The 27,512-nt window shown below is 45.3% G+C and overlaps 1 protein-coding gene across 1 annotated transcript in view; it reads right to left on the bottom strand.

Moving 5' to 3' along the window:
* The window catches only part of ETV6 (ETS variant transcription factor 6), a 186,129-nt gene that overhangs the window by 60,321 nt on the left and 98,296 nt on the right, over positions 1–27,512 (bottom strand). The window lies entirely within an intron of this gene.

Here is a 27,512-nt window from a genome sequence, read left to right as displayed (position 1 = left end):
CAAAAATCACTCTTATTTCTTTTGGCTCTTAAAAAACTTTCCGGTTTTCCACCTTCTGTTTCTCTTTTGCCTTTTGTATATCTTATTCCTACTAGTTTGCTCTTCATTTCTGAAGTGATTTTTCTTTCGTTTGTAATTTCTTTCATTTTAACTTTTTTTTTCATTTAGTTTCCTGAGTTCTGGCATTTCATTTCTAAGTTTTCCTAATTCTAATTCATATTGTTCCCCTCCCCCCCATATTTTATGTCATTTTCTTTTCTTTTTTTCTTTTTTTTTTTAAAGATTTTATTTATTTATTTGACAGAGATAGAGACAGCCAGCGAGAGAGGAAACACAAGCAGGGGGAGTGGGAGAGGAAGAAGCAGGCTCATAGCAGAGGAGCCTGATGTGGGGCTCGATCCCATAACGCCGGGATCACGCCCTGAGCCGAAGGCAGACGCTTAACCGCTGTGCCACCCAGGCGCCCCTATGTCATTTTCTTAACAAATTTCAGCTCATCTGGATGGCGGGTTACAGCTCCGGATGGTTCTGAAGCATGGCTCTTTGACATGCTCTCTTCAGGAGTCCTATTCTGCTTCTTAACTTTCATCTGATAAAAACCTTGTGTGGGATTTGACCTCACTACTTCTCTGTTGCTCGTTTTCATGTGAAATGAGCGTTCCTGAACTTTTAGAACAAGGCGTGTTCCAACCTGACAAAGCTCTCTCTTCTGTTGTGTTGCTGCGTGTTCAAATATACGGCAGCTTGTTGGTGGAAATTTCCTTCTTCTGTTTCCTTTCGGGGACCTTTTTTCCTGTCTCTGTTGTCCCTCTCCTATTCAACTTGCTCGCACTCCCACAGCGTGGGGGTGGTCCTGGAAGGAGGACCTGGCTGGTGAGTTCCTGAGTTCACAGAGACTAGAACGCTCTAGACCCTGTAGGCCTCGCCTCAGGCCATGTGCAAGCATTGTTCTTGGATTCAGTGAAATGATCCTCACGTTCAGCTGTTCCTCTCAAGATGGCCCTCCACGATTCCCAGTGAGCACCTCTTGGCTGCTCTGGGCTTTTCCTGTTGTAATGTCCGTCAAAGCCCCACTGGATCATGGGGCTAGCGTGTCAGCAGTTCCGCTCTGGTCCACGGGCTTTGGCTGTGCTCTGGAGTTGCTCTGCTCTTGCCTGTGAGTTCCGAGCGTTTGACTCTGACATGGCTCCCATGCCATCTTCCCAGACTGTCCAAGAATGCTTCAGGTTTGCAAGGACAGCATCCCTCTGGTATCTCATAAAAGAGAGCACCTGTTTTCTTATGTCTCTGGATGAACCCTTGCCGGGTTTCGTGGCAGTAAGTGAAAGAAGTGTGGTCATTACTCTGAGGGGTTTCTGGCCACACCAAAGGGAGTCACAGCCCAAAGAAAGAGGATTCGGGGCGCCTGGGTAGCGCAGTCGTTAAGCGTCTGCCTTTGGCTCAGGGCGTGATCCCGGTGTTCCGGGATCGAGTCCCACATCGGGCTCCTCCGCTGGGAGCCTGCTTCTTCCTCTCCCACTCCCCCTGCTTGTGTTCCCTCTCTCACTGGCTGTCTCTCTGTCAAATAAATAAATAAAATCTTAAAATAAAAAAAAAAAAAAAAGAGAGAGGATTCAGGGGGCACCTGGGTGGCTCAGTCATTAAGCGTCTGCCTTTGGCCCAGTGTGTGATCCAGGGTCCTGGGATCGAGCCCCACACCAGGCTCCTCTGCTGGGAGCCTGCTTCTTCCTCTCCCACTCCCCTTGCTTGTGTTCCCTCTCTCACTGGCTGTGTCTCTCTCTGTGTCAAATAAATAAATAAAATCTTAAAAAAAAAAAAAAGGATTCGGAGCGAAGACGCGATCAAATGACTATAGCCTCCATGGGCAATGGAAAGGGACAGAATATATGGCTTCTTCCTTTCTTTCTTTTTTGTAAATTAATTTATCTATTTGGGGAGGAGGTGCAGAGAAAGAGGGAGAGAGAGAATCCTGAGCAGACTCCTTGCCAATTGTGGAGCCTGATGCGGAGCTTAATCTGATGACCCCAAGACCATGACCCGAGCATGGCTTCTTCCACCGAAAGGACTGAAGAACTATTCTAGTGAACACAAAACTTCCAAATGGAAGAAACTTCTAATGGAGACTAAAACAGCCGCGACAACAGCAAAAGGACACCCAACCTTTCACAACCGTCCTTCCACACCTCCCACAAAAAGTCAAGACTGACACATGTCAGAACTATGGAATTAAAAAAAAATGCACAAAAATGTGACTGCACATCTCAGTACTCCTAGATCATGGTGACGATCTCCCCAGGTAAGCCCCCCCAACCCATGCTCAGTGACAAACTGCAGCTCGAGGAAATAGGGAGTCGTGTGTTAGTCGCAGATTCCCCACACAAGCCCGAGGAGGAGCGAGTCTGCCGCTCATCTCAGGAAGAGCCCCCAGAGCAATGATGCCTACAGCTCCAGAGCCTCTGCACGTGCTGCTGGTCTTGCTGTCAGCTCGAACCTGCCTTTCCTGCTTCTAAAAGCCTCCTTTCTCAGGAGAGTCGTGTCTGTTTGGAAGACCCGGCTCATCCCTGACACCCCGGTCTCATCAAAGGATGCTGCCACACGGTGAGCATTTTTCAAAGTGGCTTTTTTTAATGCAGCCCTTGGAAACTTTGCAAGAAATGGATCGATTTGAAATACTCAAGCTGAATTATTGAGCTCTGGCAAAGGGAAATAAATCTTTCCTATTCTCCATGTTCATTGTCAAGTGCCGCTTCCAGGAAGCAGTGACTGTCCTTTCTGGAAATGAAGCAAAAACTCAAAACATTCTATCACCTTCCCTTTACTCGCTCCCCCCCCCCCGCCCCCGCCCCCAGTCTTCACTTGCAATTCACTGACAAAAGCACTTTACATTCATTGCTCATTTGCCTGAATAGGCATCCGAATTAGTAATGCCCAAATTAGTAATGCCTGGCTGAGGCAGCTTCCTACATAATGAGGCCTGATGGTTTTGGCAGACCTGGAGGCCCGCGGAAGGCAAGCTCGCAGCACGTCACTGGGTTAAACACTCTTCCGGTTTTACAACCAAAACTTCCCCTACAGACCTGGATGTGTGGAATAGAGGGTATACGTTCACTGGTGCTACAGATTAACACGGCCAGGAGCCAGAACTGGGGTAGGAAGGTGGGGAGAGTGTGCGGGAAGCGGGGAAGGTGGGGGTGCTGCGCCGGAGTGTTCTAATGCACACGCCAGGATGAACACGAAAACTTCCTGACATCTGCCGTTTCTTTCATTTCGGTCTGGGGTGATCATCTCACCTGGCAGTGTTCCAGGGGAATTCCCATCATTGCCATCAAAACACAGCTTGGTCTCACGGTGCTGAGAGCTCATCTGTCCATCTCTCCATCCCTCCACCCGCTCGCCCACCTACCCGACCAATCAGGCACCCATTATGGATTGCATCTTGTACAAGGTGCAGGAGGGACACTGGGTTTTCAAGTCTGATGGCGAACAAGGACCCTAAAGAGACCCTGACAGGCCAGTGCATTACAGCAAGGCCAGGGATGACTTTCTGAATTCAAGGATGGGGTCACAACTTTGCTGGCAGAGGGAACAGCAGATACAAAGCCCCGGACACACGAGAGAGCAAAACCGGTGTGGGAAACTGAGTGGTTCCAGTAGGACAGAACTCAGAAAGGCAGGGGAACATGCGTTTACAGCAGGGGAGGGGCGATGCTTTATGGGCACAGCAGACTGGATCTGTCCCCCCAGATGCCCTCGTGCTATCACCTGTCCAACCACTGTTCCAGGTCTTTCTCATGACAGAGAACACCAAGTCCAGCCTCCCAGATGCCAGGGCCCCACGCCTTGCAGCCATCTCATTCACTGGCAAATGCTGTGGGCTCTGCCTTCATAATGTATCCAGAATCTGACCACTTTCACCATGTCTGCTGCTACCACTGTAGTCCTCGCCACCATCATCTCCCATCTGTGCTTCCGGTACAGCTCCCTCACCGGTCTCCCAGCTTCCAGCTGGAGTCTGTTTCCCCTAGAGTCTATTCTCAACATACAGGCCAGAGGGATCCATCTAAAACAGGTCACTCCTCTGCTCAGAATTTACATGATGTCATTCCTCCACTCAAAATCCACTCAGAACCAGTGGCTTCCCATGTCACTCAGAGTTAATGTCCAAGTCCTTAAGATGACCTTTAGGGCCCCACATGATCTGACCTCGGTCTAGACCCATCTCCTTCCTTCCTTTCCCTCCTTCATTCTGCTCCAGCCACACTGACCTCTTTGCTGTTCTTCAAACATGCCAGGCACATTCCTACCTCAGGGCCTTTGTACTTGCTGTTCCTTTGGCTGGAGTGGTCTCCCAGCTATCGTCACTTCCTTCAAGTCTTCCCTAGATATTTCACATAAAACTACACATCTGTTCTCAGACTCCTCTTTATTTTCTTTCTTGCTTTATTTTTACTATCTAATCTATATAGTCTTGTTCATTTTTCATTTTCTTCACTAGAATATAAACAGGTTTTCCCCCCACCTGTTTTGTTATTTGTTTATTTTTGGTGTTCACCAGATCAAAGGATATGTCTATAAAAATTTTTAAATGCAATCTCATTCTCTGGAAAACTATTTAAATGAAGCAAATATTACCATCATTAAAGTTATTTTATCTTGACATCCAGTCTCTGAATATGCTTTCAAAAAGCCTTTGTTATGACTCCACAGGTAGACTCCTGATTACATATATTTTGATCTTTATTGTAATTAGTTACAAAAAGCCATGACAGCAGTGAAGGAACTGTTTTGATGACTGTTCTTTCTCTGATGCTTCAAGCAGTTTCTGGCACACGGCGGGTATTCAATAAGTATTTCTGAATGAATGAGAAGCCATGCCCTGAGAAGGAGAGACGGTATAACATAGTGTGTAGGAGTGTGGCCCTAGAGCCAGGCTTCCTGGGTTGGAATCTGGGCTCCCGACTTACTAGCTGTGTGATGTTGGGCCAGGGACTTACCCTTCTGTGCCTTGGTTTCCTCAGTTTTAAAAGTGGGATAGAAACGGGAACTACATCGGAGAGCTGTGAGCAGCATGTCTGTTAGGCTCAGAATAGTGCCTGGCACAGAGCAAGCACCTGATAAATGTTAGCCATTATTAGGAAGGGCCTTGTCTGCTGTACTAAGGACTTTAGACATTATCCTCAGGCTACTTAGAGTCATTGAAGGATTTTAAACAAGGGAGTAACATAATCAGATATTGTTTTCGAAGGATCACTCCAGCTGCGAAGTGGAAGATGAATTCGGACAAAGCAAGACTGGTACGAGGAGATCAGTTAGAGGCTGTTGTAGGAATGGAGGTGACAGACATTGTTAGCCTGAATTAAAGCAGAAGGAACAGAGAAAGGATGGGCTCAGGATATTAGGGAGGTAGAACTGACCGAATTTGGAGGCCAACTCTGTGGAGAAAGCAGACCATGACAAAATCCAGGCTTCTGATTCCCCTAACTGGAGAGCAGTGCCCGTCCACCCCTGCCCGCGGAGGACTGAGGGGGAGAAAATATATTCATTTTTGTTGACTATGAGCCATGGGGCAGCCAGGTGAGAGGCCCAGTGGACAGTTGTCTACATGTATCTGGTACTTAAGGGAAAGATCTAGGCTAGATAGAAAAGAGATTTAGGAGACATCATACCAGTGATTATTGAAGCCACTGGAGTAGATGAGATTGAAGGAAAACATTGAAGCAGCAAAGCACGTTAAACAGGTGTACCCTCAAAGGATGGGGCAGCAAGAGACAAAGCAGAGGAGAGTGTATCTTGCCAGCCAAGACGGAGTGAGTCTCAGGAAGCAGTCTGACACGTCACGAGCCACAGAGTCGAGATAAGGAGCAGCAAGGCATGGGCAGTGGCCAGGGCCTCTGGTGAGTCTAGCCAGAGCAGAGGTGTAATGGGGATGGAGACCAGGTCCGAGTGGGCTGAGTGGTTCACAGGAGATGAGGAAATGAGGGGTAGGTGTGGATAACTTTCAAAATCTTGGCTGTGAAGGAAAAAAAGAGACAGGGTGGTAATGAAGAGAGATTTAGAATCCAGGCATGTTTCTCTGAAGATGGAAGGAACTCGAGCCAACTGAGATAAAGTATGGAGGAGGGAGAGGGTAACTGACTAGGGCTGGGACAGAGGAGCCTGCGCTCAGGGGAAAGGAGCAGGAAGACATTAGGAAGGTCCTGGTGCCTTGACTGGAGCAACCGGAAGCTCAGGCCTGCAGGCAGATAAGCTAAGGGTGGAGGGGAGGGCTGAGGCGTGCTGACTGGTGGGAGACGGGTGGGATTGCAGGTTAGCAAACATGGCTCTCAGCAGTGATACCAGCCTCAGGGAACATGAGAGCGCTTATGAGGGGCGCTCGAAGGCCTGCAGAGCAGTGTCCATGTGAGAGACATGAGGGATGAACAATGAACAAAGAGAAGCCGACCCCTTCTCTTCTGGAAATGTAGACTGTAGGAGGCTTGGAGATGCCAAGCTCCACGTTGTAACTGGTGTAAAACCCAAACCACAAAATTATTCAGACAGAATATACAGTGTTCTCAGAGAAATCTTCCTTAAGAACCATTCCCGTTGCTTCTTTGGTTAAAAACCCTCAAGACTCCCCACCGGCATATAGAATAAAATCACTCTCTTTAAAGATGCATTCAACACCTTAATCTACCCCCTTCCCCTCCCAACACCCTTTGCCTGACACCCCCTTACAGCTGTCTTGGTCCAGGCTCTCCCCAGGGCGCCTTAGCACACGGACTTGCTTCTTCTGGAGTCCACATTCCCCGCACCCTGGCCTGCTGAAACTGACCCCTCCTTTAATGCCTGGGAGGAAAGTCACTCTTTTCATGAAGGCTTCTTCCAAAAATGTCTTTCCTCCTGTCTCTTTGCTTCCAGAGCACTCTGAAGCTGTATATAGAATTTCCAGAAGCTGTGTTAAATTGGATTTATCTGTGCTTATGTCTTTTTGCTCACTAGGCAATAAGCTCCAAAGGCGAGCCTATTTGTGTTTGACTCGGTGCCCCTCAGGAAACCCACCCTGGTAGGTGCTTGTGTACTTGAGCTGGCATGGTGGCGGGCCTCCATGTGCCATTTGCAGCCAGGGAAAGAGCAGGAAGACTTCTCCACAGGTAATCAAGATTTGTGTCTTAAAACTAAATAGATCCTATACGTGTGTCTTTCTGGCTAGAAAAGCATATTACTGGTTGAGTATCAGGCATTGAGCTCATCAGCGGAAATTAGTCCTTGGAGTTCTAATATTAGGCCAGTAGAGCACATTTTGATCCCTAATCATCTGATTTATTAGCTCCCCTTCCTTCCTAAGTTTTCCTTGCTTGGCACCTTAAAGCCATTTTTCCTTTCTGATATACTTCGTCATTAACTCCTATTTCTACAACTTCATCGTACCATACGGCAGCCACGGGAGCATCGCACATGCAGGATCTCTTGTTTGCTTGTAAGAGGATAATTATTGAAAGAGTATTCACACCTGGCATTTAAAGGAAACACATAAATTGAGATTTTACCATATACCTGGTGCTTTGGAGATACTATCTGTTTGACCCTCATACCAGCTCTGGAAGGTGGACATTACTGCTGTCCTTTTACAGAGGAGAACATGCAAGCGTGGACAGAGGGGTTAAATGATTTATGAAGATCCCGAGTCCAATGCATGGCGGAAGCAAGACTCATAGCCCAGCGGGGCTGACTCCAAAGCTCAGGTCCCCCAGCTTTGCAGTGTCAGAGCATACCACCAGATGGTCCGAAAGGCCACAGAGCACAGCCCCTCCACCCTGAGGATGGTCATGCTACATGCTCTCTCTGACTTGGGACTTGGAACATCTCGATTCTATGTGGGCTGTGAGGTCAATGGAAGGATGGAAAGAAAGTGGCATCTGGTTAAAGCTCCCATTGGCTACAGAGAAATATCAAGGGAAAAGCAGGAGACAACTCGACTGGAGTGACTTAATGCTATCAAATTGTCAGGTGCAGCATGGACCCTTTCGCCGACACCTCCTACCCTTTCTAATTCAGCCCCCAGCTGTGTGGCACCCCACCATCCTTTGGCTGAGACAGAGAAAGAGGGCTGACTGAGGCACACAGAGGGAGGGGGACAGGAAAGCCAGGAAAGCTCCTTTCCCCCTGCTCATTAGTCTCTGCATATCTAGAGATCTCTCCTCTCTCCAATAAAAAGTGAAAGGGTCAGGTAGCTGAGCACCAAGTTGGAGGCAGCGATCTTTCCAAAACAGGAAGCTGACTGTATCACCGCTTTGCTTAAACATTTCCAGAAGCTTCCCAGGGCCTTTCTAAGCTCCTGCTTAACTTGCCATGCTGCCCTCTGGCTGACCTAGCTCCAGCCACATGGGCATGCTTGCAATCCCCAGAGGCACCGTGTTCTTTGGACTTTGCACAGACCACCCCCTCTGCTGGGCTTGGGCCACTTCTGTTTTCTGCCTGGTGAACCATGCACACTTCAAAATATACTAAGATTTCACGGGGGTCACCCTTTTAAATGATGTATCACCCCAGAAAGGCCGGGACGTGTCATTCTCAGAAGCGGTGAAGAGTGGGCAGGGGTGAGGAGGGGGAAGAAACTCTAACAGAAATGTCCATTGCATCATTTTTGAGTTTCAAACTCAACGACAATTACGGATTCCAGGCATTTCTACTATATCCGGCATAGTTTTCTCTGCCCCTAGTCACATGAATTCATTTGTTTCATCTGGTCCACAAATATCCCTAAGACTAAGTCATCACTCCTACCAAGCCCTTCGCCTGGATGTCCTTCTTCTCTGAGCTGAATCATGGGACGTGGACACATGACCTCATACCTGACAACAAAGGGCTTTCAAGCACTTTATCTCATTTGGCTCTCCTAATAACCAGGTGGGTCAGAACACATATTACTGTTCTTATTTCCAGCTGAGCAACCAGAAGGGAAGGAGGCTAACTGGCTTGCTCAAAGTTGCCCGACTAGTCTTCTGGCTCTCGGTCCAGCGTTTGTCTAATACACTGAGCTCCAAAAGTCAAGGTGGCTCCACGAGTCAGTGTCCTCAAAGGTCCTCTCCATGCTCATCTGCCTGTTTACAACCAGGCACTGGGGGACCATTCACCTCAAAGGGTGACCATACTCCATCAGGGAATTACGGGCATCAGGGAACCACGGACAAGGAATTAGAAGCCTTGTGCTTTAGTACTGGCTTTGAGCCTGTGTTCACATCTATAAAGTGGAAGTCACTATTTCTATCTTGCCCACCTCACAGGGTTGGGCAATGAGGCAAGGGAAAGGAAGGCAAGGGAATGAGGCAAGGGAAAGGAAGGCTCTTAGGCATCAGCATTAAACGATAAATATATTCTGACTTCTCCAGCCAAGATGGTGACCTGAAGGACCACAGGAGAGAGGGGTGCACTCTCTTCTGCTGTTTTAGGTTCTCTGTTTCCTTCTTTAGCTCTCACTGGGCTCTAGCTCTCGACTTTCAGAGCCGAACCTGTAGAAGCAGGGCCGAGGACGCTGCCCCCCTTCCAGGGCTACCCTGGATGGCAGTTAGCTTCCTGCTTGACGCAAGGCAGAGGCAGCAGGGGGAGGGGGTGTTTTGCCCCCATCTCTTCCCCTGTGGTGCATTTTGTCCTTAGTCACCCCTTCCCTCCATGCTCGTAGAACTGATTTCTTGGTTAAAGTCTCCACATTGTTTATCACACTTATTTTTCTACATCAGGTTTCCTTCAAGGAAAATGACAGAAACCCCATCTCACAAAACCTGAGAGAGAGAGAGTTGCACAGCTCAAGAAAGAGGACCATTGACCCAAGCCATTATCATGCAGAGGCCAAACTATTGTCCATCTCTTCTGGATGACGATGTCAACCCCTGGCGCAACTCTGAACACCTCGCGAAGCTGGACTAAAATCTTAAAGAGTAACAGCAGGGAGTGTCTGGGTTGATCTGTCCCAGACTTTGGTGACCATGTTTAGGGTATTTCATATTTGCCACACTGGCTCTGAAAAAGAAACTTTGCTTCCCTTAGAGGTTTAATTACAGATTTAACCACCTGTAGTTTAGACCCAAAATATTGAAGTTATTTTATTTTTACAAGGTTTGATTAACGATGCCAAGAAAGGATAAAATATTTTAAATTGGTACTATCCTGGAAAATCACAGTGGACGTACACTTGGACTCCACTAAAAAGGATTTGAATATAATAAAATAGACAAGACATACAACTCTCTTTTAAATACAATTTACTCCTTCTTTGGTTCTTGAGTGGGTCATTCAGGATCTTATAGAAGTTCGGGGTCACCATTACAAACATCAGCTGTCATGGTACTGGTGACATACATAATGCGCCAGTTAATAACGGCTTTACAAATTCACAGAAAATCAGATAATAGACGTTTTACTGTAACAAGATCATGATGGTTAAAAGAATCGATGCATTTTTCCAAAGGAGCCTAAGTCATTTCTAGGAAATAATTCATGCTCTGTGAGAACAGGGCAGAACTTACAAGGAAGTGCTTGGTACTCCCTGGAAGAAAGTGTGTTTAAAAAAAGGGGGGGGGGGACACCAGGGCCCCAGGGGAATCACTTGCCCCCCAACAGCAAACTAGGACTTAATCGCAGTTTCAGCCTCTCCCAGGACTGTGACCTTTAACCAGCCCTTCTGGAACTACCTGGTCAGCACCAGTGAGGTAATCTGCTTCACAGACCCCCAGCCTTTTCCCAGAGGAAGGTAACCTTGCTGAACAACCCCACTCTTTGTTAGAAACTTCCTCTTTCTGCTCTTCTGGCTATAAAAGCCTTCCATTTGGTACAGCTCCTTGGAGCTCCTTTCTACCCACTAGACGGGATGCTGTCCAACTCATGAACTGATGAATAGCCAGTCTGATCTTTACATTTACCCTCTTGAATTTTGCATTTTAACAGATTTGGTGGCAGTGGTGGGATTGAAGGAGGTTTCCGACAGCTTTGGGGATAGTAAGAAACACAGGTGTGGGACCCACAAACCCTGCTGGGTTCTGTCTTTCTCACCATTTCCAAGGGCCGTAGATAAGTTCCTCTCCTTTCTGACCAACCCTCTCCTTGGGTCAAGCCCCTGATCTAACTGGCTTTCTAGTCTGTAATTCCCCTTTTAGGAAACCCAATCCAATCCACAGTCTTCATTTTTGGGGTTTGCTTGTTCAGGCTTTTCCCCCACTTTCCCCAGTTCTAGGTTGGGAATTGCTGGTGGTGCATGCAGGGCCTTCTCTGGGCCAGGCCACGGTAACATCTCGTGGTCACTGCTGGCATGTTAAGGTGCACAAGTGTGTTTGTCTTGTTTTGTGCAAATAAAGGCTATTTATGGGGATGGGGATCTCAGAAGCCAAAAAGGCAAAAAATTGATGGGCAGGGGTCTAACACTTAAAAGCTGTTAAGAATGCTTGCCACCTAACCCAAAGACTTCCATGTCAGGATAAGTTAGTCATCGAACGAGTCAGATTGACAGTAGGTCATCTGCCAACCTCAAGAAAATTTCCGTGCAATGCGATACACTGCAAAACACCACATAGTCTCCAGCCCAGAGGCACATACCTTTTAGGTATTAACTTAGCTCTGAAAGACCCAAAGGCTTAGCAAAAAAAAAAAAAAAAAAAAAAAAAAAAAAAAAAAAGGAAGGCGATCTTTAAATTCTAAAGAGATGGGCATGCCACTTTCTGGCACACCTGCTGATTTTATGTCCAGAAACTATAGTTCCTGGACATAAGCTGTACATATCTACAGAAATGGCAAAATCACACTAAAAATAACCTAGAACGACAGTGGCCATTATGGCGAATGTTCCAATTAGACAAGATTGTTCATTTAAGAAGCACAGTTGAAAAAAAAAAAAAGGTTCCTGAATTAAACAAACAGAATGGGATACCTATTTTAATTGGTATGCAGAAGCATTGAAAAAGCTTCAAGATTCCAAAATTGCTTCATTAAAAAACGTACTGCAAAAGGCTAATGAAAAATAGAAGACACAAGAGGTACCTAAAACAAAAGATAATAAGACTGACGCGACTCCTACTGCTCCCTTTCCCCCTCATTTCCCTGAGTTCTCATGGTCTCCTAATTCTCCATCTGAACTGCCTTTCCACTCTGAAGACTCGAGACAGTTACCTTTTAAGATAAAACCACCTGATGTTGCAGGTGATCCTCATTAGATATTTCTCACTGGTTGGTCAAAGGCTGGACTAAGACCCATCATTAAAGTACTTCCCAAACCTAGGGAGGATCCTCCGAAGGTTTTTGTAAGAATTTAGCATCATTATTGGGGCCTAAGACCCCAGGCTGCCAGATCTTGATCAGCTTGTGCACATCTTGGTAGGACCTGGTGAAGCCCCAAAATGGATGTAGGAAGCAAAATACCAGAACACCAAGGATGATATTTGGGATCCTTCATCTCCAACATGGTCCCCTCCTGGACCAGAAGAACTTCACAAGATAGCAAGAGACCTTTTATTTTTTTAAAGATTTATTTATTTATGTTAGAGCGAGGCAGAGACAGCCTGAGTGGGAGGGGCAGAAGGTAAGGGAGAGAGAATCGCAAGCAGACTCCACACTAAGCACAGAGCCTGACACGGAGCTCAACGTGGGGTTCAATCCCAGGACCCTAACATCATGACCTGAGCCGAAACCAAGAGTCGGACCTGTTGCCGACTTCACCACCCAGGCGCTCCTAGCAACAGATCTTTTAAAAGCCATTCCTAGAGTCTTCCTTGGCCGCATTGACTGGTCTGTTATTTAAACATATGAACAAAAGAAAGACGAACCTGTGGCAGACTTAGAGCCCGCCTGGAAGCTCTCTTCCTATGGCATTCTGGGTATAATCCAATAAACACAGTCATCCAATTGGCTACAGCTGCACTATTTGTAAATGGGTTATCTCCTGAGATTAATGGATTGATAAGAGGATGGGAGGTCACCGGTCAGACTGAACTTGTGACCATAGCTGAGCATTTTGGAAGGACTTTAGAGCAAGACCATTAAAAAAAAAAGTCTGCCCAGCTCTTGGCCTTACATCTACAACAGCTCCAAGGTCAGAAACGTAAAATAATACCTGCCTCCCCTGCCCACTGCAACCTCCCAGGGGTCCATTATCAAAACACAGACCCGGAAATCGATGCCTCAATTCTAATTAACTGGGATACTAGAAAAAGAGGTTGTCCTCAAAAGTCCTCTACAGATTTTCCCACATCAACTCAAATACCCCCATATCTGCCCTACATGGGTCCCTCCCACAGTTGATAGGATTCCAAGGGTAATCCCTATAGATTACACCAAGAATCCCCTTAAACAGCCTAAGGGAAACTAAAATTTAAATCACAATTCCAGATTCCAAGATATACTACAAAGTTGTAGTAATCAAAACAGTATGGTACTGGCACAAAAACAGACACATAGATAAATGGAACAGGATAGACAGCCCAGAAAAAAACGCACATATATATGGCCAATTAATCTATGACAAAGGAGGCAAAAATATACAATGGGGAAAAGACAGTGTTTTCAATAAATGGAGTTGGGAAAACAGGACAGCTACTAACATGCAAAATAATGAAGCCGGACTATTTTCTAACACCACACACAAAAACAAACTTAAAATGCATTAAAGACCTAAACATGAAATGTGAAACTGTTAAGAATCCTAGACGAGAACACAGGCAGTATTTGACAGCAGCCATAGCAACCTTTTTCTAGATACATCTCCTAAGGCAAGGCAAACAAAAGCAAAAATAAACTACTGGGACTACAGCAAAATAAAAAAAGCTTTTGCATAGCAATAGAAACCATCAACAAAACAAAAAGACAACCTACTAATTGGGGGTTGCAAATGACATATCCAATAAGGGGTTAATACCCAAAATCTATAAAGAACTCATACAATTCAACACCATAAAACCAAACAATCCAATTGAAAAATGGGTGGAGGACCTAAATAGATATTTTCCCAAAGAAGACATACAAATGGCCAACAGACTCATGAAAAGATGCTCAACATCACTCATCATCAGGGAAATGCAAATCAAAACCACAGTGAGATATCACCTGACACCTGTCAGGATGACTAAAATCAAGAAGACAAGAAATAACAAGTGTTGGCGAGGGTGTGGAGAGAAGGGAACCCTCAAGCACCGTTGGTGGGAAGGTAAGTTGGTACTGCTGCTGTGGAAAACCATATGGAATTTCCTTAAGAAATTAAAAATAGAAATACCATATGATCTAATAGTTCCACTACTGGGTATTTATCCAGGGAAAATGAAAACACTAATATGAAAAAATATATGCACCCCTAGATTTACTTCAGCATTATTTACAAGAGCCAAGACATGGAAACAACCAAAGCGTCCATGAAAAGACAAACGGATAAAGGAAAATGCGGTGTATATACACACTGGAATATTACACAGCCTTAAAAAAGGATGAAATCATGCCATTTGAAACAACATGGTTGGACCTGGAGGGTATTACGCTGAGTGAAATAAATCAGACTGAGAAAGACAAAATACTATATGATTCCTCTCCTAAATGGAATCTAAAAAAATGAATAAGCAAAAAGCAGAATCAGAACTATAAATACAGGGCGCCTGGGTGGCTTAGTCGGTTTAGCGTCTGCCTTCAGCTCAGGTCATGATCCCAGGGTCCTGGGATTGAGTCCTGCATTGGGCTCCCTGCTCAGTAGAAAGTCTGCTTCTCCCTTTTCCCCTCCCCCCATCTTGTGCACTCTCTCTCTCTCTCTCAAAAATAAGTAAGATCTTTAAACACACACACACACACACACACACACACACACACACCCTATAAATACAGAGAACAAACTGATGGTTGCCAGAAGGGGGTGGGAAGGTTGGGCAAAATGGATGAAGGGGAGTGGAAGACACAGGCCTCCAGTTATGGACTGAGTAAGTCACAGGAATAAAAAGCAGGGCATAAAGAATATAGTCAATGATATTGTAATAGTGATGTAAGGGGACAGATGGTAGCTATATTTGCGGTAAACACAGCATAATGCATAAACCTGTCAAATCACTAACTTGTACACTTGAAACTAATGTAACATTGTGTGTCAACTATATTCAAATAAAAAGAAAAAAAATAATGGGAAACCTTTGCCAATTCTGGCAGACACCAATGATAGGCTTTCTACTTTAAACCCCACTGTTATAGGACAACAAATCCCTCAAAGTGAAAAAGAAGTTTCCATAGCGGCGGTACCTAACCAAATTCAGAGAGAATCTCTATCTCAACCGGTACAAATGACTCTGGGACCTTCCGTGAGAAACATCCCTTTTTTGCTATGTGATCTGGCTCCAGTTCATCTATTAGGTAGATCTCCTTTCTGAGCTAAAAGGGCTGGTATGTTTTGCTTCCTATGGAAAGTTCACCTTGGAGTTCCCTGGCCAACCTGAACCGATCTTTCCTGTTCCTTACAGTCTGTCCTTGACATAGAAGAGGAAGAATTTCAACAGAAGTCTCCGATTTAATCAAGGTGCCCAAAAATCTGTGGGCTACTTCTAATACTGACATCGGGAGAATAAAAAGTGCAGAGCGTATAACTAAACCTCTTCCCAAATTGCCTCAATAACCATTAAAGCTTGAGGGCATCTGAGGCCTCACAGCAACAGCAAAAGACCTAATCGGCCAGGGGCTAATCATTCCTTGTACCAGCCTCCAGAATGTTCGGCTCCTGCCAGCCCAGAAACCTAATGGACGGGGACGGCGATTTGTCCAGGGCTCGAGAGCTATTAACAAGATAGTCGTTCCTGGTTTCCCAGCTGCTCCAAACCCCAACGCCCTTTTGTCACAAGTGCCAGCAGAGCTTGGTTCAGCCTTTTTCAGCATCCCTACAGATCCCAATAGCCAGTATTTGCCTTTCCTTGGAACAATCAACAATATGCCTGGACCATTTTGTCTCAAGGGTTCACTGAGGCCCTTTCTTACTTCTCCCCAGGACGTCACCGAGACTCAAGGACCATCCAGATCCCCCGGGACATTGACCCTTTTACAATATGTAGACAATCTCTTGCTATGTTGTTACCGAAGAAGCGTCCATACAGAGTTCCATATATTTGCTACAGCAGTAAGCAGAAAGGGGACATGAAGTCTCTAAGGAAAAATTACAATGATCTCTGTTCATTACCTAGGTCATGATCTAAAGGCTGAAGAAATCTAGCTATTTCCAAAAAGAATTAAGCTAATTCAAGAATTCTGTAGGCCCACAGCCAGCAACAGCTTCATGGATTTCTAGGCCTCGCTGGTTATTAGACTATGGGTTCCTCACTTTTCTCTATTAGCTTCCCCACTCAAGAGCTTACTAAAACTTCAGTCCTTGAGCCCTTTCCTTGGGAGGATAAACTGGAGCAGGCCTTTCTAAGACAAAAACAAGTGCTACAAGAACCATCTGTCCTAGGGCTACCTACCTATTCAAAGCCTTTCCCCTTCTTTGTGCACCTCGGAGATAACGGAGCCCTGGGAACGCTCATGCAAGAAACAGGGCAGTGAGCACACGCCAACTGCCTATTACAGCATTCGACTGGACTCAGTTGCTCGTGCCTAACCCGGCTGCCTTAGGCTATGGCTGCTGCTGCAAATTTAGAAGCCCCAGCATCTTGAACTCCAGGAAATGACATTTATTTGCAAACCCTGCTCGCTGTCCAAAGTCTTCTGACCTCTGAATCGACGCAACATTTCTCTGCAAGCAGACTAACCTCCTAGGAGATCCTTCTGCTTTCACCACTTAATCTCCATGTTACATGCTACAACATTCTTCACCCTCCTATGTTACTACCTCTACTTGACAAAGGTGAACCCGATGATTTTGAGGTAATAATGTCCCATTTGGGGACACCACGTCCTGATTTACGAGATATCCCTTTGACTAATCCTGATCTAATTTTGCTTCCTGATGGTTTGTACTGTAAAAATGAGAAAGGGATTTTCCAGACTGGTTATGCTATTACTACCCAGCATGAACTACTGGAGAGGGGTGCGCTCCCATAAGCTTCGTCAGTCCAAAAGCAGAGCTCCGTGCCCTTACCAGAGCATGTCGCTTACCAGAAGGACTGACTGTCAACATTCACACTGATGGCTATATGCCTTCGGGGTTGTCCATGACTTGGGGATGTTACGGAAACAAACGGCTTGTCCTTGTATCTAGAGGGTCTCCAATAAAAAATGGACAGTAAGTAAACGACCTTCTTGCTGCTAGTCTCTTACCGTCTGAAACTGCTGTCATCAAAATTAAGGCTCATACTAAAAAGACTGGACCGGAGTATCAGAAAACGGTGTCGCTGACTTGTATGCAAAGGCAGCAGCAACAGAGTCTGGAAAGACTGTGGCACATGCGGGTGAAGTCTATTCTGTTGCCACAAAGAATGACTCTTTGTTGCCAGACTCTAGCCGTCCTGATGTCCTTGCAACATGGCAGGTCCGCTACTGAATCAGAGAAATCACGATGGATGAACAGTGGTTGTAGACCGAACGAATAGTCGGGGCTATGGGAAACCCGAGATGGCCGCTTGGTTCTTCCCAGCTCCCTGGCAAACCCCATTTTTCTTTTTTTTGCATTCTCTCACCCACCGTGGAGAGATCAAGATGACTCCCAATTACAAATAAACACTCGTGGGGAGGCTTCTAAAAATGTGAAAACAGCTTACCACCAGTGCCTGACCGTCAGGCCCATAATCCTGGGAAAACTGTTTTTGTTGCCAGGTTCCAAACTTCCTCCCCCTGGACCCATTGAGTATCTATCTGCAGGGGACTGAACTCAACTACCACTTACTATGGGTTATCAACGTGTCCTTGTTATTGTATGTGTGTTTCCCAGGTGGGCTGAGCCCTCCCCTGCTGCAAGGGTGATGCCCTCAGAGTGGCAAAGAAATTGTTAGAAAATGTGTTTCCCACTTGGGGTACACCTTCCACAATCTCCAGTGATCCAGGCCTCACTTCACTGGGTGAAATCAATCATGAAAACCTTACAAACTTCTTGGAATTATCACTGTCCCTATCACCCTCAATTATCAGACAAGGTCGAGAGAACTAATGGGTCCTCAAACTTAAAATCTCTTAAAATCTCTAAATTTGCTAAAACCATTGGACTCCCCTGGCCACAGGAATTGCCTCTGGCCTTGCTGACTGCATATCCACTTCGGGAAACATGAACTCACCCCATGTGAAACAGTCATGGGTATCCCAATGTTTATTGGTATACAAGCTTCAGCTTATTGTCCCTTTTTGTCTCATGCTAGCATAACCAGTTACTGTGTCTTGAATGTGTCATGCTAAAGCTTATCATCAACAGGTTAAAGAAGCTTTCCCGGATCTAATTCAAAGGATCCTGATGGTCACAGTCTGGATGGAGCCTGGTGACTGGATATTCTGGAAACACCATCGGCAGAAGAGAGTTCTTGAACCCAGTTGGAAGGAACCTTACCAAGTACTCCTGACCAATGACACTGCCATGACACGAGAAGGCACTGAATCTAGGGTCTACATCTCACAGCTAATGAAGGTTCCACCTGATATCTGGTCCTGCATAGACACTGGAGCCCCCGAAGTAGCTCACATCAGGGGAGACTGCTTCCACCCAGTACCAATCAAGACTTCATACCTTAACTAAGCATCAAACTCCTCCTTCTTCTCTTTCTTTCCTTTATTTTGGCACTGGCTTGGAAAGACAAGGCCACCATCTGTATTTCCCAGGACACAGATAAGGGCAGTAACTTTTCAGACTTCTGGATTTGTCATCCAAGATTCCAAACTATCTAGAATGCTAGAGACCCCCTAGTCCTCCCTGTGAATTTCTATTCCCAATGTTACCACCAGCTATAATTGACCCCCCACCCTAAGAGTCTCTTAAGGAATTCAACTTTTAAGGCCAGAAATTCAGTGCCTATTTTTTTACCTTTCTCCAATTAAACTGTATTTATCCAATTAGACACACATATTTACACAAATCTCATATTTATACTCCCGCTTTCTCATGATTATCTAAATCAGACCTGCCCCTGATCATGAAAAGAGCTCATCAACAGCATCCATCTTTGTAAGACACTGAGAAGAACTCTTTATTTCAGGCGAGGAGATTTATTACCCGAATGTACGGAAAACCTAACTGACCCCTGGCTTGAATGGACAAATGCAACAATCTTTATGAGTGAATCCATAAACAATACCACCTTAACGGGGATAGTTTTGGCCCCAATAGGGTTTAACCCTGTCTGTGGGTTTATCATTCCCCTTGGGCCTATGAATACCTAGATGGTGCATTAGTGGGCAGTGCCTCTTGGGGTTATCTAACTGTTCACAAATGAACTAGGATATCTCACTGGTCAACTCCCCTGAATTTACATCGTTGAGTTAGAAAGGACCTTTCGGAGGCTTTCAAGATTCAGAGTTTGCTTCCTTTGGCAGGTCCCTACTTCCCTGGTTAGGAGTAAAGGTCAATGAGAAGATGATTGGGAACCTTCCCTAACTCTTGAAAATATTTCAGAGTCCACTGCTAAGACAGCAGCTGGCCCTGCCCTCCCAAATCCTTAGACTTTCTGGCCAAAGTTGTTCTCGATAATAAGATAGACCTTGATTATTTTTTAGTAGAGCAAGGAGGTGTCTGTGCTGTGGCCAACACCACCTGCTATATCTAAATCAATACTTCTGGGGAAGTTGAAACTCAATTACATAAGATCACTGAGCAAGCCACGTGGTTGTAAGGGGTAACTCCTTCAATAGGGTCTTTCTTGGACTTACTTGATTTAGATCGGTTTGGGTCTCAGCAACCACGGCTCGGAGGTGTACTCCAAACACCGTGAGGTATCCAGCTTATAATAATCACTGTGGTCTGTATTCTCTCAAATGCTTTAAATGCATGTTTGCAGCCGCTAACCCACCAAGCAAATGATCTCCATCTGACTGGAAAGTCAAAGCAACGAAGAGAATGACTGACTCAAAGAATCTAAACCTGAACCTGTGACCTGTGAATATCACAGAGATTTAACAAAAAACATCCTGACTGTGAAGGTCACACAGGGGATCAGTAAAAGCTGCAAGAACTACAGAGAGGTAGCTAGAGGGGCGCTAATGCCCTAAATTTTGATCACATCTCTCAGGCTGAGAGTCTGATCAAAAGGGGGTAAACGGTTTAAAAAAAAAAAAAAGGAACAACAGGGTCCCAGTAGAATCATTTGCCCCCTTGACAGCAAACCAGGACTTAAATGCAATTTCAGTCTCTCGTTGGACTGTGACTTTTAACCAGCCCATCTGGAACAACTTGGTCAGCACCAGTGAAGTAATCTGCTTGACAGACCCCCAGCCTTGCCCCAAAGGAAGGTAATCTTGCTGAAATACCCCAATCTGTTAGAAACTTCCTTTTCTGCCCCCTTCTGGCTATAAAAGCCTTCCATTTGGTACAGCTCCTTGGAGCTCCTTTCTGTGCATTAGATGGGATGCTGTCCAACTCAAGAATCACTGAATAAAGCCAATTTAATCTTTAAATTTACTCAGATGAATTTTTTAACAGGTGCTATAGCCTCGGTAGTTCTTCATTATTAAGTTTTTTATTTCACAGGTGTATTTCTTTGTGTGATTGTTGTTGTTGTAATCCTGTGCCTGAGGCCCTATCCACTAACCATACAGGCTTCTCCTTAAATGGAGTGGAAGATTTCTCCAGCCTTTCCTAAGTCCAAGGAACAACATGCAACTCTGGATGGGCATATTACAAGATGAAATCTTTTCAAGGTCACGTTCAGGAGGACCTTTGCTTAAAGGAATTTGGGCTGGAATTATAGTTCTCAGCTCTAACTTGAAGAAAGAAAAAAAGAAGGGGCAATGAAGGAGAGAGGAAGGGAGAGGGAGGGAGTCAGAGTCACACCACACACCACTTAGCCACCAAGGACAGAGTTTCTGTGCTGTTTCATTAGAACATGAAACCTATTCTGTTGACTATGAGTCCACTGTGAGCTGAAAAGAAGTTAGTTCACTTCCTTAGCATCTGGGGTCCCATAATTCTGAGTCATGGCCACATTAACTCTGCTACGGAGAAAGCAAGAGCTCTGGCAGTGCAGCCAAGCCCACTGTTCACAGTGCCTGGCACTATCCAGCAGGGAAGCAGGTTTCCCTCCAATGGCAGGAGAGCAGGACCGGGTGTCCTCGGGGGGTGGGCTCAAAGAGGAAGGGAGGGAAGGGGACTTTCTTTTCAATGCTTGTTGCTTTCTTTGTAGAACTCAATTCTTCTCAATTGGGAAGGATGGAAAATTCTGATTCCTTGCACCACTCCTAGAACAATGAATCCCACCATCTCGGGAGGGCAGGTTGGCTGTGGCTGTAGGCTCCGGCTGGAGAGAACTGCCTGGCTGAGGAGTCGCTCGGCAAAGGGAAGACGTTCACAGCGGTGAACTGAGGGCGTGGGCTCAGAGCCCAGTCCCCATGTGCTCCCAGCCGGGCTTCCTGGGGCCCCCTGAATGTCAGGGAGCCCCAGTGCTTGCTTGCTTGCTCACTCGCCTGCTCGCTCGGGTGGCAGGAATTCACTAAGCTGGGAGGATAAAGACCAGTCGGGGTCCCTGTGCAGCTTTAGGGCAGATTTCTCTTTCCCCTTGTGAGAGAAAAGCAGATTCCAAACCGCATGCAAACACAATACAGTCTCCAGCGAGGAAGAAATGAAACCCTTTAAATCTTCAGTCCTTCACGTTGTAACCTCCCCTGCTGCTTTCAAGCTCACAGAACCCTTTTGTTATAGTCCCAGGAATGTGTACTTAATAGAGAAAGTGTGGTTTTGTGGTTGCTGTGAGAGAATACCGAGTGGGGGAGAACAGACCTGCCTCCCAGAAGATTCTCTCCTGATGATGGCAAAATTCACCCGAAGGCTGTGTACCCCCAAAGCTCTCCCGAAAGTACCAGAATGAGAGGCAGGAAATAATCCTGGACAATCATTACATGTGTTTGAGTGAGTGAGTAGCAATGAGAGAAGGGGGTTCAAGGGGCTTTGCTGCATTGGCTGTTGTGACCAGAGTGCAGGGATAGCTGAAAATTATACCTGTGTCATTCCCTAAGGGGACCTGTGATCTAGCATAATAGCATGAGGCCAAAATGCTGCAAGGAATTAGAGGTGGAAGGGAGCTCAGAGCTGATCTTCACCAGCTTTCTGGTGATAACACGAGACTGGGGCTAGATTCACACAGCCCACTTCTCCAAAAAGCGGTAAATGTATGATAGTGAATAAGGAAATAATAAAAAGTATTCTGAACAAGGAGAGAAAACTTCCTTATAAACAAATACCTCATTACAAAATATTTTACTTTACAGGTTTTTTATAAGTTTTAGGTCAAGTAAGTCCAAGGCTTAAAATTCGTTGGCAGCAGGACATTTTACTGCCACACGTGTATGATTTCAAAGCAATGCTTTTAGACAGGGTTAGCCTTGTGCAAAATTCTCAAGTAGGCAAATTTCATCTCAGCATCCCAGCTCTCTGTATGCTTCCCTTTGATGATGGCACAGGTGTCACAGAATAATAAGAAAGCACAGGTTTTGGGTTAGGCAGCTCGGGTGTAAATCCCAGTCCTATCCCTGACTAGCATAGGACCCGGGTGGGCCACTTGGTCTCCTGTCTTCACTTCCTCATCCGTAAAAGGCAGATCTCAACTCACAGGGATTGTGAAAATTAAACACGTGAAAGCGCTGGGTCTTCAGCAAGCACTCCGAAATGTTACCCTTCTTTTCTTTTTTCCACCCAAAAACCTGTGCCTAGTGATCTACACATCCCCGTTTCCTCTTGGTACCCCCACCACCACTGCGAAGCCGTTAAATCACACTTCTAGGAAGAGATATGAAAATGACAAAGGCGTAAGTGCAAGGACCACTCAGACCTTAATGAGCCATCTCTCTGGACCATGGGCTTTTTTTTTTTTTTTTTTTTTTACAAAAACCCATGCTGAAGGAATAAACTGCTAAGGGTAAAAATCCAAGCACCAAAGGAAGGGCCCGGAAGTACTCTGAAGGCAGCAAGTCTTTTCTGAAAACTCTGAAGCCAGACTGATAAGCAGATAACTCCAGTGGTGAGGTCACCATGGAATGTTCCAAAAGACACTGCTTCTTGGAATGATCATCAGTCTCTGCTAAACCACCTTTCCTTTTCCTACTGATTGCACACTTCATATTTGTCGAAACAGAGGATTTCTCATTTTCAGTTAGATTCTAAATGAGTCCCGTAATCTAGATACAGCCGGAGCATGAGGGAAAAGCAGAAAGACTGGCTGAGGTTGCGCTCCTCTTATAAACAATGCCTGGGCAATGATCAGAGCTGGAGAAGAAAAAATATAGGGTACCAATTATTTGGGGTCTCATAGCAATGGATGTTTCAATAAATGTCATGCATCTAATAGTTTAAAGAACTTTCTGACAATTGGTATTGTTGAAAGGTGGCAAGATGGTCTGAGAAAGAGTGAGGTCACATCCGCAGAAGTGTCTGGGGCAGAGGGGTATGGCTGTCACTTAGCGAGGCCCCAGGTAGAATGTCCACACCCGGTGGGGGTAGACCGGATGGCCTGGAATGTCCATCTAACTGCAGGAGTACCACTTACATGTCTATGAAAGCAGCATCAAAGGAAAGACAAAATACTAACTTTTAATCTTCTAGAAGGTATAGGTTATTATTAAAGATGGATTTCCAGCTTTCCAGGTGAATCCTAATCAGAAAGAGAAAGGAACATCCGATGTGTGGATCTTTCTAATGGTGATAGTTGTATATGTTTTAGGTTGGATCCTGCCAATTAGAATCTCAAGACACAACAGGTATTTCTGTTTTAGTGTGGCTTGTCTCATCTAATTCATACTTACACTCTCCCTCTGGGACATTCAGAAACCATGGGTTGTGGCACACAGAGGCTTGGTTCTGAGCTGTACAGTCCTGATAAAAATGTGGCTCCTCATACATGGAGCCTTCATCCCTAAGTCCCCCAGCTCTTTCTAGGCCTTCAAAAACACATTGTATTCCAGGTCTGCTGTGTGCCTTCTGAAGTAGAGCTGGGTCTTCTTCATGGACTTTGGGGTAAGGGTTTTCCACTTGAGACAAATTAATTCCTATTTTACTTGTTTATTTTCATTCCTCCCTTCCCACATCTTCGCCTTTTTCCTTCACATCTCTTCAGTATCTTCCCTACGTTCATTTGGTGTCTTTCGTTCTCATTCTACTGTACTGTTTTCTTCCTTCGTGTCTTCTCTTTCCTCCTTGCTGACCGTTACACATTCTATTATCCCTTTACCTACAGCCTCTCTTTCACCCACTTCCCGTCATTTTTAAATAGATCATCTAGCTATCAGTGATTCCTAGAAGTCACATTTCTCTACTCATCCTTCCTCTTCTAAGCACTCCTTAATTTTTTGTGGGTACCCTGCTCTTTTGGGTTCCTTGACCCAACTCCAACCCGTGTGTTGGTGGGGTGGGGTGGGGGGAAGCACTTCTTACCCAACACCAAGCGATTCTCCAGCAGGGTGTTCGAGAATTCAACTCAATCCTGGCACTGTTTATCCAAAGACAGCATCAGACTCCGCAGGTTGAGGGCTCATTCCTACAAGACTGCCCCCTAACCTCACTTCCCGATGCGAGTCACCAGTTTACATTATTACCTGTGTTTCCGACCAACTGGCTACAAATCACAGGTTCCCACAACCCCCTCCTTCCTTGGTTCGATTAATTTGCTAGAGCGGGTCACAGAACTCAGGAAAACATTTTACTTACTAGATCACTGGTTTATTATAAAAGGACATAACTCAGGAACAGCCAGTTGGAGGAAATGCACAGGACACAGTACAGGGAAGGGGTGTGGAGCTCCCACGGCCTCTCCAGGAGTACCACTCTCTCAGCACCTCCTGTGTTCACCAACCCGGAAGCTCTCTGAACCCTCTTCTTCCAGGTTTTTATAGAGGCTTTATTACACAGGCATGGTTGATTAAATCTCTGGCCACTGGTGACTGATCTCAACAGGGTCGGGGGAAGAACTAAAAGTTCCAACCCTCTAATCACATGGTTGGCTCCACTGGCAATCAGCTCCCAACCTTCTGTGCTTCCAAAAGTCACCTCATTCATCTAACAAAAGAAACCATTGCTCTCATCATTTACGAAATTCCCCATGCCAGAAATGGGGACAAAGACCAGATATATATTTCTTATTATAAATCACAACATCACACCTCCTCTCTTCTATGATTTCCTCTTAGTACATTACTGCCTGCTATTATCCTCTTCAGTGGAGCTTTCTAGTACTTTGTCAGGTCCTTTTCTCTTCTAATGGTATCCTTTGGGGGAAATGGGTGGTGGAGGGTGGAGGAGGTATGATGGCAACTGTGGAGAAAAATATAAACTTCATGTTAAAGCTGTAGCTACTCGTATGGCAACAGTGGTCTGTGGGGCCCAATTCTGTTCCCCCTGCACCTGTCACATAGACGAGATTTGGGACCGCACTATGTACACCATCCTTGTTATCAAATGTTTGAGAACAATTAACTTTGCTGCCAAAAAGCGATTTATCCTGAAAATTCTAGAAGTGCCTTATAGGTATTCTTTTTCAAGTGAATTTTATGTTTCTCTTTCCTGATCCTCTCATTGATTTATGGGTGGGTATATCACTGATGATAATTGGGGAATGGGGCTGCAGGGTACGAAAGGGAAAAATAGATGCTCTTCTTACTTCAGAAGAATGTGCTGAGGTACCAAAAATATGTAGGTCAAATAACTGGTTTCTCAAGCTTAAGGAGTAATTCCTATTTTTGCAAAACTTCTTGGTGGAAGAGAAAAGGTGATTTGATACCACCTTCCATTATGTTTTCTAAAAAGGAAATAAAATCTGTCAGCCCAATAAAACATCCATCGCTCTAGTAACAAAGATCCCTCTAGACAGGTGCACTCTGCTTCACTGGGAAGGTAGTTAGCTTACATAGGCACACTTAGGTAAAGATACCCTCTTTTTAAAATATGATATGTTCCTGCCTGACAGTGAGTAAAAACTAATGTGGGTTATTTGGTTAGTCTTTACATATTATTTTATTATGTGACTATCCTGTCCCTTCTCATCCACCTTCCAACAGGCTCGGAAATGGAAAACCTTTCATTTCCGAGGTTTCGAGGTATAGCTGTCAACCTCCTAGCCCGGAGCTTCTCCTGCTCCTGCCTAATGAGCCCTGCAAATGTAGAGGCCCCACCCTGAGCCACTGTTTCCTAACCGGAAGCCCAACCACACACATGTTCATTGAAAGCCCATGCGAATCTGTCTGTACTTTCCTTCACTCTACCCATTTTCTCTACTACTACACGTTTCTGCATGGGCTTACTAAAAAGCAATGTTTGAAATAAGCTATCAGAATCCACCTACTCTCTAGTGTGTATTTATTTCCTTTGAAATCCTCTCAGATCTAAGCTAAGTAGATGCCTGCTACTACTACAATGTCTAACTGCAAGTCCTTTCTACTGAGCTGTAAAAGGCAACACAATGACATCAACTCCATCAGCCGCGTGTGAACCACACGGCCTATTTGTAGATAACGTTAGAGCCTAAACTGACCTGGCCATCCCAAATTGCTGGGCTTCGGAATCTGCCTGCATCATTAAGACCCAGAATGACTTCTAGAAACTTAAGACCATTTGCCAAGGGGACAATTCTGCTTATTGATTTGACGGGTGGGATACCATCAAGTGACTATTATACATCAGTGCTTTAATCCTTTAAGAAATGTTCAGTGTGTTCAGCAAGGTCAGGTCACAAGATAAGGCTGATTCTCGGGCTCAAAGGGTGAGCTCGCAGGGTTGAGCTCCTCAGCTTCTCTGGTGCTGGCTGGCCATGGGCAGGAGGAACACCAGGTACGTGTGTTAAGTTAGAGTCCTGAAACTGGTTCACTCACCCCTGCATTGAAGGTGTAACTCTCTGGCCAATTCTTCAAAATCACAAATGTATTACAACTCATGTAAAAATGTACTAAAGCTTAAAAGTTCCTTGAGGACATGTTTTATTGCCTGTTATCTATAGCGTCTAGCACATTGGCAAGCACGAGAATCCTTTTTACACGAAACCCTAAGATAACGGCTTCATTATCAACTCACAGGGCACGGGACAAGGTGTGTCGTGCTATGCACCACCTTTCTCTGTGGCCTGCTTCGTCGACAGTCTCTAGCTACCAACGGGTGAGCTTCTTTACCAACCTTCCTGCAGCACAGCTGGAATACTCTCAAGTTCCTCCCTTTTACCCTTTGACCATCTTGCAAGTCTACCTTAGTCTGAAGCATAGATAATTGAAACTCCTCTGTTACTGGACTTTTGGGACCCAGAACAATACCACTCGTTACTTTCTTTCACTTCCTTGATGTCAAAGATTATTCCTCAACTTGACATTTTGATTACACTGGTCTACTGAGGGGCTACCGCGATTTGTCATATCCCGAAAGATCAAATTCAGCGAACAAGGACGACGATTTTAATTTGTGGTGTCATTTAATACGTACTGCTCAACGATGT

This window comes from Ursus maritimus, unplaced genomic scaffold (genome assembly GCF_017311325.1).
Source record: "Ursus maritimus isolate PB19 unplaced genomic scaffold, ASM1731132v1 scaffold_26, whole genome shotgun sequence".
NCBI classification, from domain to species: Eukaryota; Metazoa; Chordata; class Mammalia; order Carnivora; family Ursidae; genus Ursus; species Ursus maritimus.
The sequence above is the reverse complement of the archived record's forward strand: the minus strand, read 5'-3'. Positions and strand labels throughout refer to the sequence as shown.